A 12,254-nucleotide genomic window follows, 5' to 3' on the forward strand; every position below is an offset into this window, starting at 1 on the left:
GAAGCGTATTTGGCTTATGTGTTGAATACAAAGAATCTCAGTTGAAGATTGAATCAATGCCTGTTGTATGTGAGTATCCGGATGTGTTCCCGGAAAAGTTGCCTGGATTACCTCCTATTAGAGAAGTTGAGTTTGGTTTGAGTTAGTCCCTGGTACAGCACCTATTTCAATTGCTCTATATAGAATGGCCCCGACTGAATTGAAAGAACTGAAGTCACAGTTGCAAGAATTGACCGACAAAGGCTTTGTGAGATCGAGCTTTTCATCGTTGGGTGCTTCGGTATTATTCATGAAAAAGAAAGATCGATCTGTGATGTTATGTATAGATTACCAACAACTCAATAAGGTAATGATTAAGAATAAGTATCCTTTGCCAAGGATTAATGACTTGTTTGATCAGTTGAAAGGAGCGACATGGTTTTCTAAAATAGAATTGAGGTCTAGTTACTACCAGTTGAGAGTGAAAGACTCAGATGTACCGAAGACTGCTTTTCGGACAAGGTATGGTCACTATGAATTTATTGTCATGCCTTTTCGTCTAACGAATGCTCCTGTCGCATTTATGGACTTAATGAACCATATTTTCCAACCGTATTTGGATAAATTTGTTATTGTTTTTATTGATAACATATTGATTTATTCGTGTGATGAATCCGAGCATGCTGAACATTTGAGAACTATTTAACAAACCTTGAGAGACAAGCAGTTGTATGCTAAGTTTAGTAATATCGAGTTTTGGCTTTGAGAAGTTGGATTCTTGGGCCACATTATTTTGGGTGATGGTATTAGAGTTGACCTAAGTAAGATCTTGGCTATTGTTGAATGGAAACAGCCGAAGAATGTAACTAAGGTTAGAAGCTTTCTAGGCTTGGCCGGTTATGTAACACCCCAAACCCGGCCCAGACGTTATGGCCGAATCTGATGTGCCACATTGAAGTTAAAAACCCATGTTTTGTTTAGTGCTTTAAAAACTGACTTTTGTTAAGCTAACAAAGTGAATGGGAGCTGAGCACCAGGTAGGAATCCGTAACAGAGGAGGTGTGTGACAGCCCTAATTTGACCCTAGTCGGAATGTGGTTTCGAGACCACAAAACCGAGTCATAAAATTTAGTTAAAATTTTAATTGCACATCTTATATGTGTGATAATACTTGTATAAAAATTTGATGTTTTAATTTTATCTTAGGAATGTGAATTTTGCTTGAAAGGATCTAGTTGAGAGACTTAGAAAATTATGATAGGTAAATAAGTAAGGACCAAATAGTAGTAAAATAGGAAAGTTTGGGTTTGCATGTCAAAGTGCCCAATTCATGTTAAGTGGCCGGCCAAGCATGGTTCCATTCCTCCAAGCTTATGTTGTTTATTATTTAATATTGGTAAGTAAATTAAAATAAATTAAAGAAAGGAATTAAAAGGAAAAGATGAATAAAATAAGGAGGAAGAGGAGTGTTCATCTTTTTTTCTTTGGCTATTGCCGTGAGTGAGGAGAAGGAAGGAGATTTGGTTATTTGATTTTGGCTTGGAAGATGGCTAGAATGAGGTATGTATTGAATGATTCTTGAAAATCTATGCATGTTTGAGATGGTTAGTTCAAATTTTACTCATTCTATAGATTAGACTTAGGATTTTGAGGTTGAAATTGGCCAAGAAGCTTGAAACTCTTAGTAGATGTGTTAATGTCATTAAAATGGATAGTAATGTAGGATATGGTGAGTGGTTAATTGCTTTTAACTTGAAAGTTGAGGTTAAAATGGGTTAAGTGATTGCGAATCTAATTTAGGGTGGAGGATTGTGTTCATGTTATATTGGATAGGTAGAGGTTGTAATGAGGTTGAAATTGTTGAATTGTTAGTTGGGTAACAAATGAAGCAATCGGCCATATGGGGTAAAAATGGGATGTTCATTTTAGTTGTTGTTTCATTTTTGTGAGAAATGGGTCAAGTGTTCATGAGATGAAATTTTGTGATTAGATGAATTAAAAGTAATAGTATAGTTGATATATATATATATATATATATATATATATATATATATATATTCGGCCATCACTTAGGAGCTTACGTGATGTTGAGTTTAAGCTTTGCATATTCGGCTATATATACATATATATATGTAAGCCCATTCGTGATATTACCTTAGGACTATGTATATATAACCGACAAAAAAATGGGAAAAACTAGCAAAGGTGATTGCCGAATGTCCAAGTATACATATGCATGTGTGATTGGATTATTGAAAGCATGGTAATTGCATAAGGTTATTAGCCGAATAGCTAAGAACATAAGGTAGCAAGATAAAAATTTTACCATGCCGTTCCGTATGTCATAAAATCATTAAAATGTGAACACCAATATATGTAGCAAAGCGGTTGAATGAGTTAATTTATTTGTTTAAGCTCAAGATCCTAAAGGAGAGGTCCCAACAACGGAAATCGAAGGTCATCGAGTAGCCGACTTGGAATTATTTTACCCAACACAAGGTAAGTCATTAAGCATATAGTTGGTATTGATTTAAATGATCGTAATACCTATGCAATTGTGTTTAATGAGATGAAATGTATACAAATGTATATGTATGTAGAGATGAAATTGTCGAATGTAAAAAGGAAGTGAAGCGTATAGAGTGGCTGGTTTTGGCACTAGGTGTGCGGGCAATAAGTGTTCACGGTTGTGAGATTGGCACTAAGTGTGCGGGCTTGAAATGCATGGCACTAAGTGTGCGAGTTTAAAGTACATGGCACTAAGTGTGCGTGGTTGATTATTAAGCACTATGGTGCGAACCCACTATATATATATATATTTTCTATCAATTATTTATATTAAGGGTGCGACCTTACGAGTCGATTTGGACGATGGAAAGGGTAAGTACCTTGAGTTCATGGCTAATAGGTGCTATGTTTATATTTGGAGTTGAGTGTGGTAAGTTTTGAACCTATGTGATGATTATAATTGAAGTCACGTACATAAGGTTCATCGTGGAATAGGTGAAAGTTCGTTTAGTTGTATGATTGTAACGAAAATAAAATGATGTATGGAAATGCCTCAATTATTCTATCGAATAGCGTATGAAATGTCAATGTAGGACTTGGAATGAGATTGAATCGTAAGGTCTAAGAAACTATGGCATAGTTCGGTATGGATGGAGTACTTAGCCTCATTTCGTTGTTTCCTCTTGTGAAAATTTTATTAATGGATGGTAGTGTAATGCTTATGACTTCTTGAGTTATATACTCATTCGGTGTTTGCTTGTCACCTATTTTAGGTTTCTTGGACTCGACTTTTTATGTATTCGGGACCGTCATCGAAGTCATCACACGGCTAGCAACTTTTGGTATTTTCTTCTTAGTTGGTCTAGGAGAACATTTAGGCATGTATAGGCTATTATGTTTTGTTGAAATTTGGTATGTAAACTTTTAGCCATGCGAAAATGGCATAAATGTTCGGTTGGAATTGGTTCTATGATGTTTGGACACAAGTCTTGGTAATTCGGTTTTGGTTGAGTATTGGTAGAGGCCTACTCGATTATTATGCCATATGTCATGGCTGATTATTTTCGGTGTTAAATTCATGATTTGGTAATAGTGTAGTGGGGAGATGCTCGGTGATGATTAGCCTTTGGCATGGCTAGTCATGGTCATAAATTGTGACATGTATGATGAATTATTAGTTAGATCAAGGAAAAATCAGGAAATAGGCATAGTTTGTTTTAGTAACAGATGCTGACAGCAGCAGTGATGTGAGATTGAAAAATCACTAAAAATAGTAGAAATGGAATTAAATAATGAATAAATTATGAAATCGAAGCTTGATGAGTCTATTTTCATATGGAAGAAACGAAACGACCATATGAGCTGTATGTTAGGAGTTAATTAAATTCTTGTGAAACAGTGCCAGAGCGATTTCTGGATCCCCTGTTTTGATTTAGAAAATTCACCGTAAATTTTACAAAGATAATTAGAGGTCGTGCCTTATATGTACAAATTCATTATCGAGTCTAGTTTCATTAGAGACAAACGGCATAGGCATTTAAGCCCTGTACAGGGATATATTTAAATCGTAAGGTACAGAGGTCAGTGTAGTCAAACCTTGAAACAGGGGAGAATTTAACAAATAAACTGTACTAATTGGCCCAACAAAAAAATTCTAAAAAAATTCCCCCATATAGATATATGAATCTAGTTTTGGGGAAAATTTACATAATTGGATTTCGAGTTTCAGAACTCAAAATATGATTTTTAAAGCAACCACGATACAGTAGCCAGCTTGCCTGGAACAAAAAAAATAGGGGGAAATAAATGTAGTAAGCCGGTAACACCTCGTGTTTGATTTCCGGTAACGGCCATGAGTTCGGGGTGTTACAAGGTGAGCCATGAAGGCTGCTTAAGTACCAAGCTCTTCTAATGGATCCAATCCTAGACATGCCCACAACCATTGCCACACTTGGTTAAATCGAGTTGTAATTTATTTAAATTGAAATCTTTGATAAATCGGATAATCGTGGCGTGGTGTTATTTTGAAAACAATTATCATTTTGAAAACACGACCTGTGACATCCCAAAATTGACCATAGTCGGAAAGTGGTTTCGGGACCGCTAAACCGAGTCACCGACATGTTCGAACGTAATATTTATTGTCTAGAATATGTGAAAATGCATGTGTGAATTTTGAATTCTTTGATTTAGTTAATTTGATTGTGAATTGAAGGAAAAAAGACTCATGTGAAAGGATTTAAATATATGTGGCTAATTTTAAGAGATTAATAAAAGGATGAAGTAAAATAAATGGACTTGCATGTCAAATAGCCCATTCCTAAGGTTAGTGGCCGCCATGTCAAGAGTGATGGGCAAGGAAAACATGTTTCAAACATGTTTAGTTAATGGATTATGCTTGAAAGAATAAAGAAATGAAATTGAAAAAAAAGGGATATGATGAAAACAAAAGAGAAAAAAAGTGTCCATCCTCTCATCTTTTTCTTGCTTGGCGAATATACTAAGAAGAAAGGGGAAAAAGCTTGAGAAAATCAGCCATGGGAGCTTACTAGACTAAGGTGTTTTGATACAAGAAGGTATGTTTTATGCCACTCTTGAAAATGCATGCATGATTTGGAGGATTGGTTCAAAATTTTCCTTGAATCTTGAATCGAAACTAGGTTGTTAGGTGAGTTAAATTTCGCCATGAATGTTGTCTCCTTGGTGAGTGTTTTGATGTTGTTGTGATGAAAGCATGGAGATGAGTGAGGTCGAATGTTTAACAAAAGGAAATTTTGTGCCATTGAGTTCTTGTTGTTATGTGTGTGTGTGCATGAGTATTCGCCATGCTATAGAATTTATGTTGCAAAATGATTAATGCTTAATGAGATGTATAATAGTACTTGTGAATGAGCTTGAGGGTATTTAAACAATTAGACATAAAAGGGTGGTAATGAGGTTGAAAATTGTTGAATGGTTAATTGGGTAATGAATGAAGCATTCGCCATATGGGGTATAAATGGGCATAGGTGTTAAATACCTTGTATTGGAAATTTTGATAAATAAGTAGCAATAAATTAAGATGAGATTGAGTAAATTTTCAGCTTAGTTGTGTTAAGTATTCGGCAATAATCATAATAATGCATGTGAATGCCGTATGTTTGTGTTTGATGGAGAGGTAAATTGTTTGATTTAGCTCAAGAGCAAAGGAGAACTAAATTGGACAAAGGAAAGGAGAAAGCAAACGAGTAGCCGATTTGGAACCGTTCTACCCCAAACAAGGTAAGTCATTAAGCACGTATTTGATATTGCTTAAATGATTGTAAAATTTATGCAATTGTGTTTAATGGGATGATATATATATTTACAAATGAAAATGTATGTGTATGGAATGATGACATTTGTTGAATGTAAAAGAAATAGTGAAATGTGTAGAAAGTCGCTTTCGGCACTAAGTGTGCGGGCAATACGAGTGTACGGTGACGACATTGGCACTAAGTGTGCATGCTGGAAATATATGACACTAAGTGTGCATGCTGGAAATATATGGCACTAAGTGTGCATGCTGGAAAAATATGGCACTGAGTGTGCATGCTGGAAATATATGGCACTAAGTGTGCGAGCTCGAAGGGTATGGCACTGTGTGTGCGGGCTTAAATCGCATGGCACTAAGTGTGCGAAATCGAGTATTAAGCACTGTGTGTGCGTACTCTATATATATATATATCTCTGATCGAACAATTATATGGAGGGTGTGTCTCCATCGAGTTGAGTATGGATAGCGGATCGGGTAAGTACCTTGAGCTCATGACGAATAGGCAATACGTTCTTGCTCGGGGTTGAGCGTGGTAAGCTTTAAATCTATGTGATGATTGCAATTGTATGATTGTGGTGTGAATGAGTTGGTGTGTAAAAATGCCTCAATTATCTTATTGTATAGAATATGAAATGTGGATGTATGACTTGGAATGAGATTGAACCGAAAGGTCCGAGGAATTATGGTATAGTTCCGATATGGATGAAGTACCTAGCCTCGTTTACTGTTTCATGTTGTGAAAATTTTACTAATGGATGGTTGATGAATGCTTATGACTTACTGAGTTATAAACTCACCCGGTGTTTTCTTGTCACCCATTTTAGGTCTCTTGGACTCGTATTGTTGCGTGCTCGGAACCGTCGTTGAAGTCATCACACCGGCTGGAAACCTTTTGGTATTGTCTTCGTAGTTGAACTAGGAGAACATTTGGCATGTATAGGCTATTATGTTTTGTTGAATTGTGGGTTGTAAACTTTAAGCCATGTGAAAATGGCCTATGTGGTCGTCGAGTGGGATGCTAGAACCTATAGCCACGAGTCTTAGAAACTTTTATTTTGATAAGGTGGCCATAATTTGTGTCATGTATGATGGATGATTAGTAAGGCCAAGGAAAGATTCATGAAATTGGCATAGTCTCATGCAGTAACTGCTGCGGACAGCAGCAGTGAGATGAGACTGAAAAAAATAACTAAAAATAGTAGAAGTAGAATTAAATAGTGAATAAATTATGAAATTGAACCTTGATGAATCTATTTTAATATGGACGAAACGAAACGACCATATGAGCAGTATACTGAGAGATATTAAAGTTCTCGTGAGACAGGGCCAGAACGGTTTCTGGGTCCCCTGTCGCGACTTTGAAAATTTACTATAAATTATCCAGAAAGAATTAGAAGTCATTCCTTATATTTTCAGATTCCATTTTGAGTCTAGTTTCATTAGAAATAAACGGAACCAGTATTAAAGCTCTGTACAGAGAGATATTCAAGTTGTAACGCGCGAAGGTCAGTGTAGTCGACTCCTGTAACATGGGTGACTTTAACTAATAAACTGTACCAATTGGCCCGACCAAAAATTCTAGAAATAAATCCATGGATAGATATATGAGTCTAAATTCAGGGAAAATTTACGGAATTAGTTTCCGAGTTTTGAAACTCGAGATATGATTTTTAAGCCGACAGTGAGGCAGTTAGCTAGCCTGCCTGGAACAGCAATCAGATATTACAAAGAGAGAAATAAGGGAAGTAAGCCCGGTAACACCACGTGTTCAAATCCGGTGACGGTCACGGGTTTGGGGTGTTACACGACCTAAGTCTAGCCCATTTATTAACAAACAGATTAAAGTTATTAAAAATAAAATAATCCCAAAAAAATAATTAAAATGGCCTTATTACAACCCAAAAATAAATAATAAATAAAGTAAACTTAATAAAAACCAAACACTTATTCAAAAGCCCAAAGGTGATCACCGTGGCCACTCTGAATCCCGTCCGGCTCCAAGTCCCCAAATCAAGGCTCACCTGCAAGGTTAAGGAAAGGGGGTGAGTGTGACAGCCCAAAATTGACCCTAGTCGGGGTGTGGTTTCGGGACTACAAAACCGAGGCATAAAAATAATTTATAATTTATTTTGATGCCTATAATATGTGTTAATTCATGTGTGACATTTTTGATGTTTCGATTTAGAGTTATAAATGTGAATTTCACTAGAAAGGACCTAGTAGTAAACTTTGAAAGTATGATGGGGAAATGTGTGATGACTAGTTGAAAATGCATGCAAAATTAAGGGATTTGCATGTCAAATTCCCCAAAGATGGCATAGTGGCCGGCCATGACATGGTTTATGGGCAAAGAAAACATGTTGAAACATATTTTGTTAATGCATGATGTATTAAATGATAAAAAATTAATGATGTTGGATGAGAAATAAAAAATGTGTGTGAGTGTGGCATTTCCCCCATTGCAAAGGCAAGTGAAAGAAGAACAAGAAAAAATTGTTCATCCTTGTTCTTTCCTTTTGGCCGAAAATACTAAGGGAGGAGATAGGAGTTTTGCTTCATGCTTGGTTTGGAAGAGAACAAGAAGGAGATTTGGCTATACTTGTATCAAGATTAAGGTATGTTTGAGGTTGTGTCATGAAGTTCATGCTTGTTTTGGTTGCTAACTTGATGTGCATGTTAGCCATGGTTCAAATCCTTGTTATGCCATGAAAATGGTATTTGGCCAAGGTTGATATTGTGTTAAAGCCATTGCATGCTAAATGTGAAGCTTGTTGATGATGCATGTAATGATGGATTGACTACTCTTGAAATTTCTTTTTAGTATTCTTGAGTAGGGCATTGAAATCTTTGTTTAACCATGACCGAAGTTGAAAGGGTATGGTTGTGATGTATTCGACCATGGTGCATTCATGAGCATGATTTATGCTTGTTACTTGAATGGTAAAAATTTGTGTTTTAGATGGTTATGAACACCTTGAGATTCGGCCATGCACCTATATGTGTATATGTTTGCACATGATGTTTTGGTTATGAAGTAAGTGATAAATATGTTTGCTTAAAGAAGAAAATGTTGAAGAATGGTTGTGAAATTGCAAGTACATTCGGCCTCGTACACATATGATGTGAAAATCTTGGAATTTATTGTTGATTTGGTGCAAGTATGACTAAGTATAATCGGCCATATGAGTGCTTGATGCTATATTATAAGTATTGAGCTACAATATGTAAAGCATTAGCTAGTAAAATGTGTGCCATTCATGTGTGGTGTTAAACATGTAATTGGCCTCAACATCAACATGCATAATCGGCCATGAATGGGTGCCTAAGAGGTTGTGTTGTTCGGCCATGAGTAAGCATGTTGAAGGCTTTGTGTGTTAAGTTGATTCATGAATTCCGTACTTATGTGACTTTAATGTCTAGTGAATATATGTGGGCTAAGTGCCTTGAGTTCTTCTTTTCGATACTCAAATGATTGAATCAAATTATTTGTTAAATTAAGCTCAAGAGCAAAGGGGACCAAATCCGATAAAGGGAAGGAAAAAGTAGTCGAATAGCCATCGAATCGCTTCGACAACATCCGAGGTAAGTTTTCGAGTATCGAAACTTAGATTTTGATTCGATTGAATGAAGTAATAAGCAATCGAAATTACGCCCTTGTATATGGCCATTGAGCCGAAATGATATTTTGTTAAGTGAATTGTGCATAAAAGTTTTGTTGTGAAAATGAAACAAAGATGTGCATGAATCTTGAGTGATATCCGGGCTAAGCCCAAGGCAATTGTGCGACCAGTGATATCCGGGCTAAGCCCAAGGCAATTGTCGAAGCTATGATATCCGGGCTAAGCCCAAGGCAATTGTGCGAGTTGTGATATCCGGTTAAGTCCGAAGGCATTTGTGCGGATTACCATAACCGGGCTATGTCCCGAAGGTGTTTTGAACGAGTAGCTATATCCGGATAAACTCCGAAGGTATGTGATTTGAAATTTATAAGCTGCTGGAAAATTTTCAGTTAATGCACTTGTGAAATTCCCAACAACAAGGTATGTTTTGTGTGTGCTTTGCACACTATGAGTAAGTCGTATGAATATTCGCTCTAATGATAAATGAGCTATCGGCATTAACTAGGCCGTTATTTGTGTATGAATATAAGAGTTGGGATTGTGAAGTAAGCATGTCTTGAGAAATTGTGCATATGAATTATTGTTTAGCTACTTGAATGCTATGCTTTGGTTGTGTGTATATTATGGCTCGAAACTTACTAAGCATAAATTGCTTACTCCGTTTCTTTGTTTCTCTGTTTATAGATTTTGCTCGTTAGCGATCGGATTCGGGATCATAGAAGTTGAAGTCAACCACACTATCAAAGCCCTTTTTGGTGCTCCTTTAGTTGAGTTTTGGATATGGCATGTATAGAACTACCCTTGGTTGTTTTTAAGTACTTGTGATGTATATGTGTACGGCCATGCGAAAATGGTTCGTAATAGTGGAGTATGGAATTAGACTATTTGTGGTTTGTAATTATATATGGTTTCATGATGTGATTATGGATTGGAATGGGAGTGTTGGTCACATGATCAGCCATTGGAATTGCTAAATATGATCATATGTGGACCCATGTATGGCAAGACTATAGTTGGCCCATGGAGACTACAAATTAGGTAAAGCCTACCTTAAAAACAGATGCTGCCAGCTGCAGTGACGTGGATGTGGAAAATCACCAAATTTGTTGGAATGGTGTTAAATAGTGAATAAATTATGCGATTGAACCTTGATGAGTCTATTTTCATATGAAAGTAACGAAACGATCATATGAACAGTATACCGAGAGATATTAAAGTTCTCGTGAGACAGGGCCAGAACGGTTTCTAGGTCCCCTGTCGTGACTTTGAAAATTTACCATAAATTATCCAGAATGAATTAGAAGTCATGCCTTATATTTGAAGATTCCTTTTTGAGTCTAGTTTCATTAGAAACAAACGGCATCAGTATTGAAACCCTGTACAGAGAGATATTCAAGTTGTAACACGCGAAGGTCAGTGTAGTCGACCCCTGTAACATGGGTGACTTTAACTAATAAACTGTACCAATTGGCCTGACCAAAAATTCTAGAAATAAATCCATGGATGGATATATGAGTCTAAATTCAGGGAAAATTTACAGAATCAGTTTCCAAGTTGTGAAACTCGAGATATGCTTTTTAAGGCGACAGCGATGCAGTTTTCCAGCTTGCCTGGGAATGTCAAATTGGTCGGTGCCATAAGTGGTTTTGGCTTGTTAACCCCTCGTGTCCGACACCGGCAATGGTCTCGGGTTCGGGGTGTTACAATTTTATTGGTATCAGAGCTACGGTTTAGTCGATTCTAGGACTACCGTGATATGTTTGGGGTCTAGCTATACATGCCATTAAGTGATGAATTGATAGTGTGGTGATTTCTGACCATTTGACTTTGTGTTTGTGTATAGCAATGGATCCCGATCCCAACCGAGCAATAGCTGATGATGTGGAGAGTGTGGCGCTGCTCCGCGCAAGGGACAGCGCCGACGGACTCTCAACCTATTGCCAACAATCCGAATGATGAGGCTAAGCAAGCCTTTTATAGTGTGATGAATGATTGGTTTAACCAATACATTCGAACTAACACGGCTGTTCCACAACCTCCATTCCCGACTAATGCAACCCCCGCACCTACAATACCTCCGATGGCCGACCAAGTAAGGTCAAGTAAGCCCCAGTCTCAGGATTCAAAACATGGGGCCACTGAATTTAAAGCTACGGATGATGACGATGCCGAGCAAGCTGAATTTTGGATGGACAACACTATCCGGGTGCTCGATGAGCTATCTTACACACCCGATGAATGCTTAAAGTGTACTATCTCCTTGCTACGCGATTTCGCCTACTATTGGTGGAGTACTCTGACTTCTGTGGTGTCTAGAGAGCAAGTAACTTGGGAGTTCTTCCAAACTGAATTCCGAAAGAAGTATATCAGTCAGAGATTTATGGACCAAAAACGAAAGGAATTCCTTGATCTTAAGCAAGGTTCCATGTCGGTTACCGACTACGAACAAAAATTTGCGAGGCTTAGCCGGTACGCGCGCGAGTGCATTTCTTCAGAAGCTGTGATGTGTAAACGCTTCGAAGATGGACTGAACGATGATATAAAGCTGTATGTTGGCATTTTGGAAATCCGAGAGTTTGTGGCTCTTGTCGAGCGAGCGTGCAAAGCCGAGGAGCTCAGTATGGAGAAAAGAAAAGCTGAAGTGGGAGCAAGGGAGTTTCGTAAGAGGTCTTCGAGGAAGCCCTTCCCACAATCATCAAAGAAATTTAGAGATGGCTTAGGCGGTCTAGAGACATTTCGGCTTTTCTAGACGAGACCGCGATCGACCCCTATGGGCACGCGATTCACTTCGATTGCCGTGTTGGCAATGATCGTTGAGATGAGCGGAGTGCCAATATTGTGGCAAATGGCAT

Source organism: Gossypium arboreum, chromosome 11 (genome assembly GCF_025698485.1).
Source record: "Gossypium arboreum isolate Shixiya-1 chromosome 11, ASM2569848v2, whole genome shotgun sequence".
NCBI classification, from domain to species: Eukaryota; Viridiplantae; Streptophyta; class Magnoliopsida; order Malvales; family Malvaceae; genus Gossypium; species Gossypium arboreum.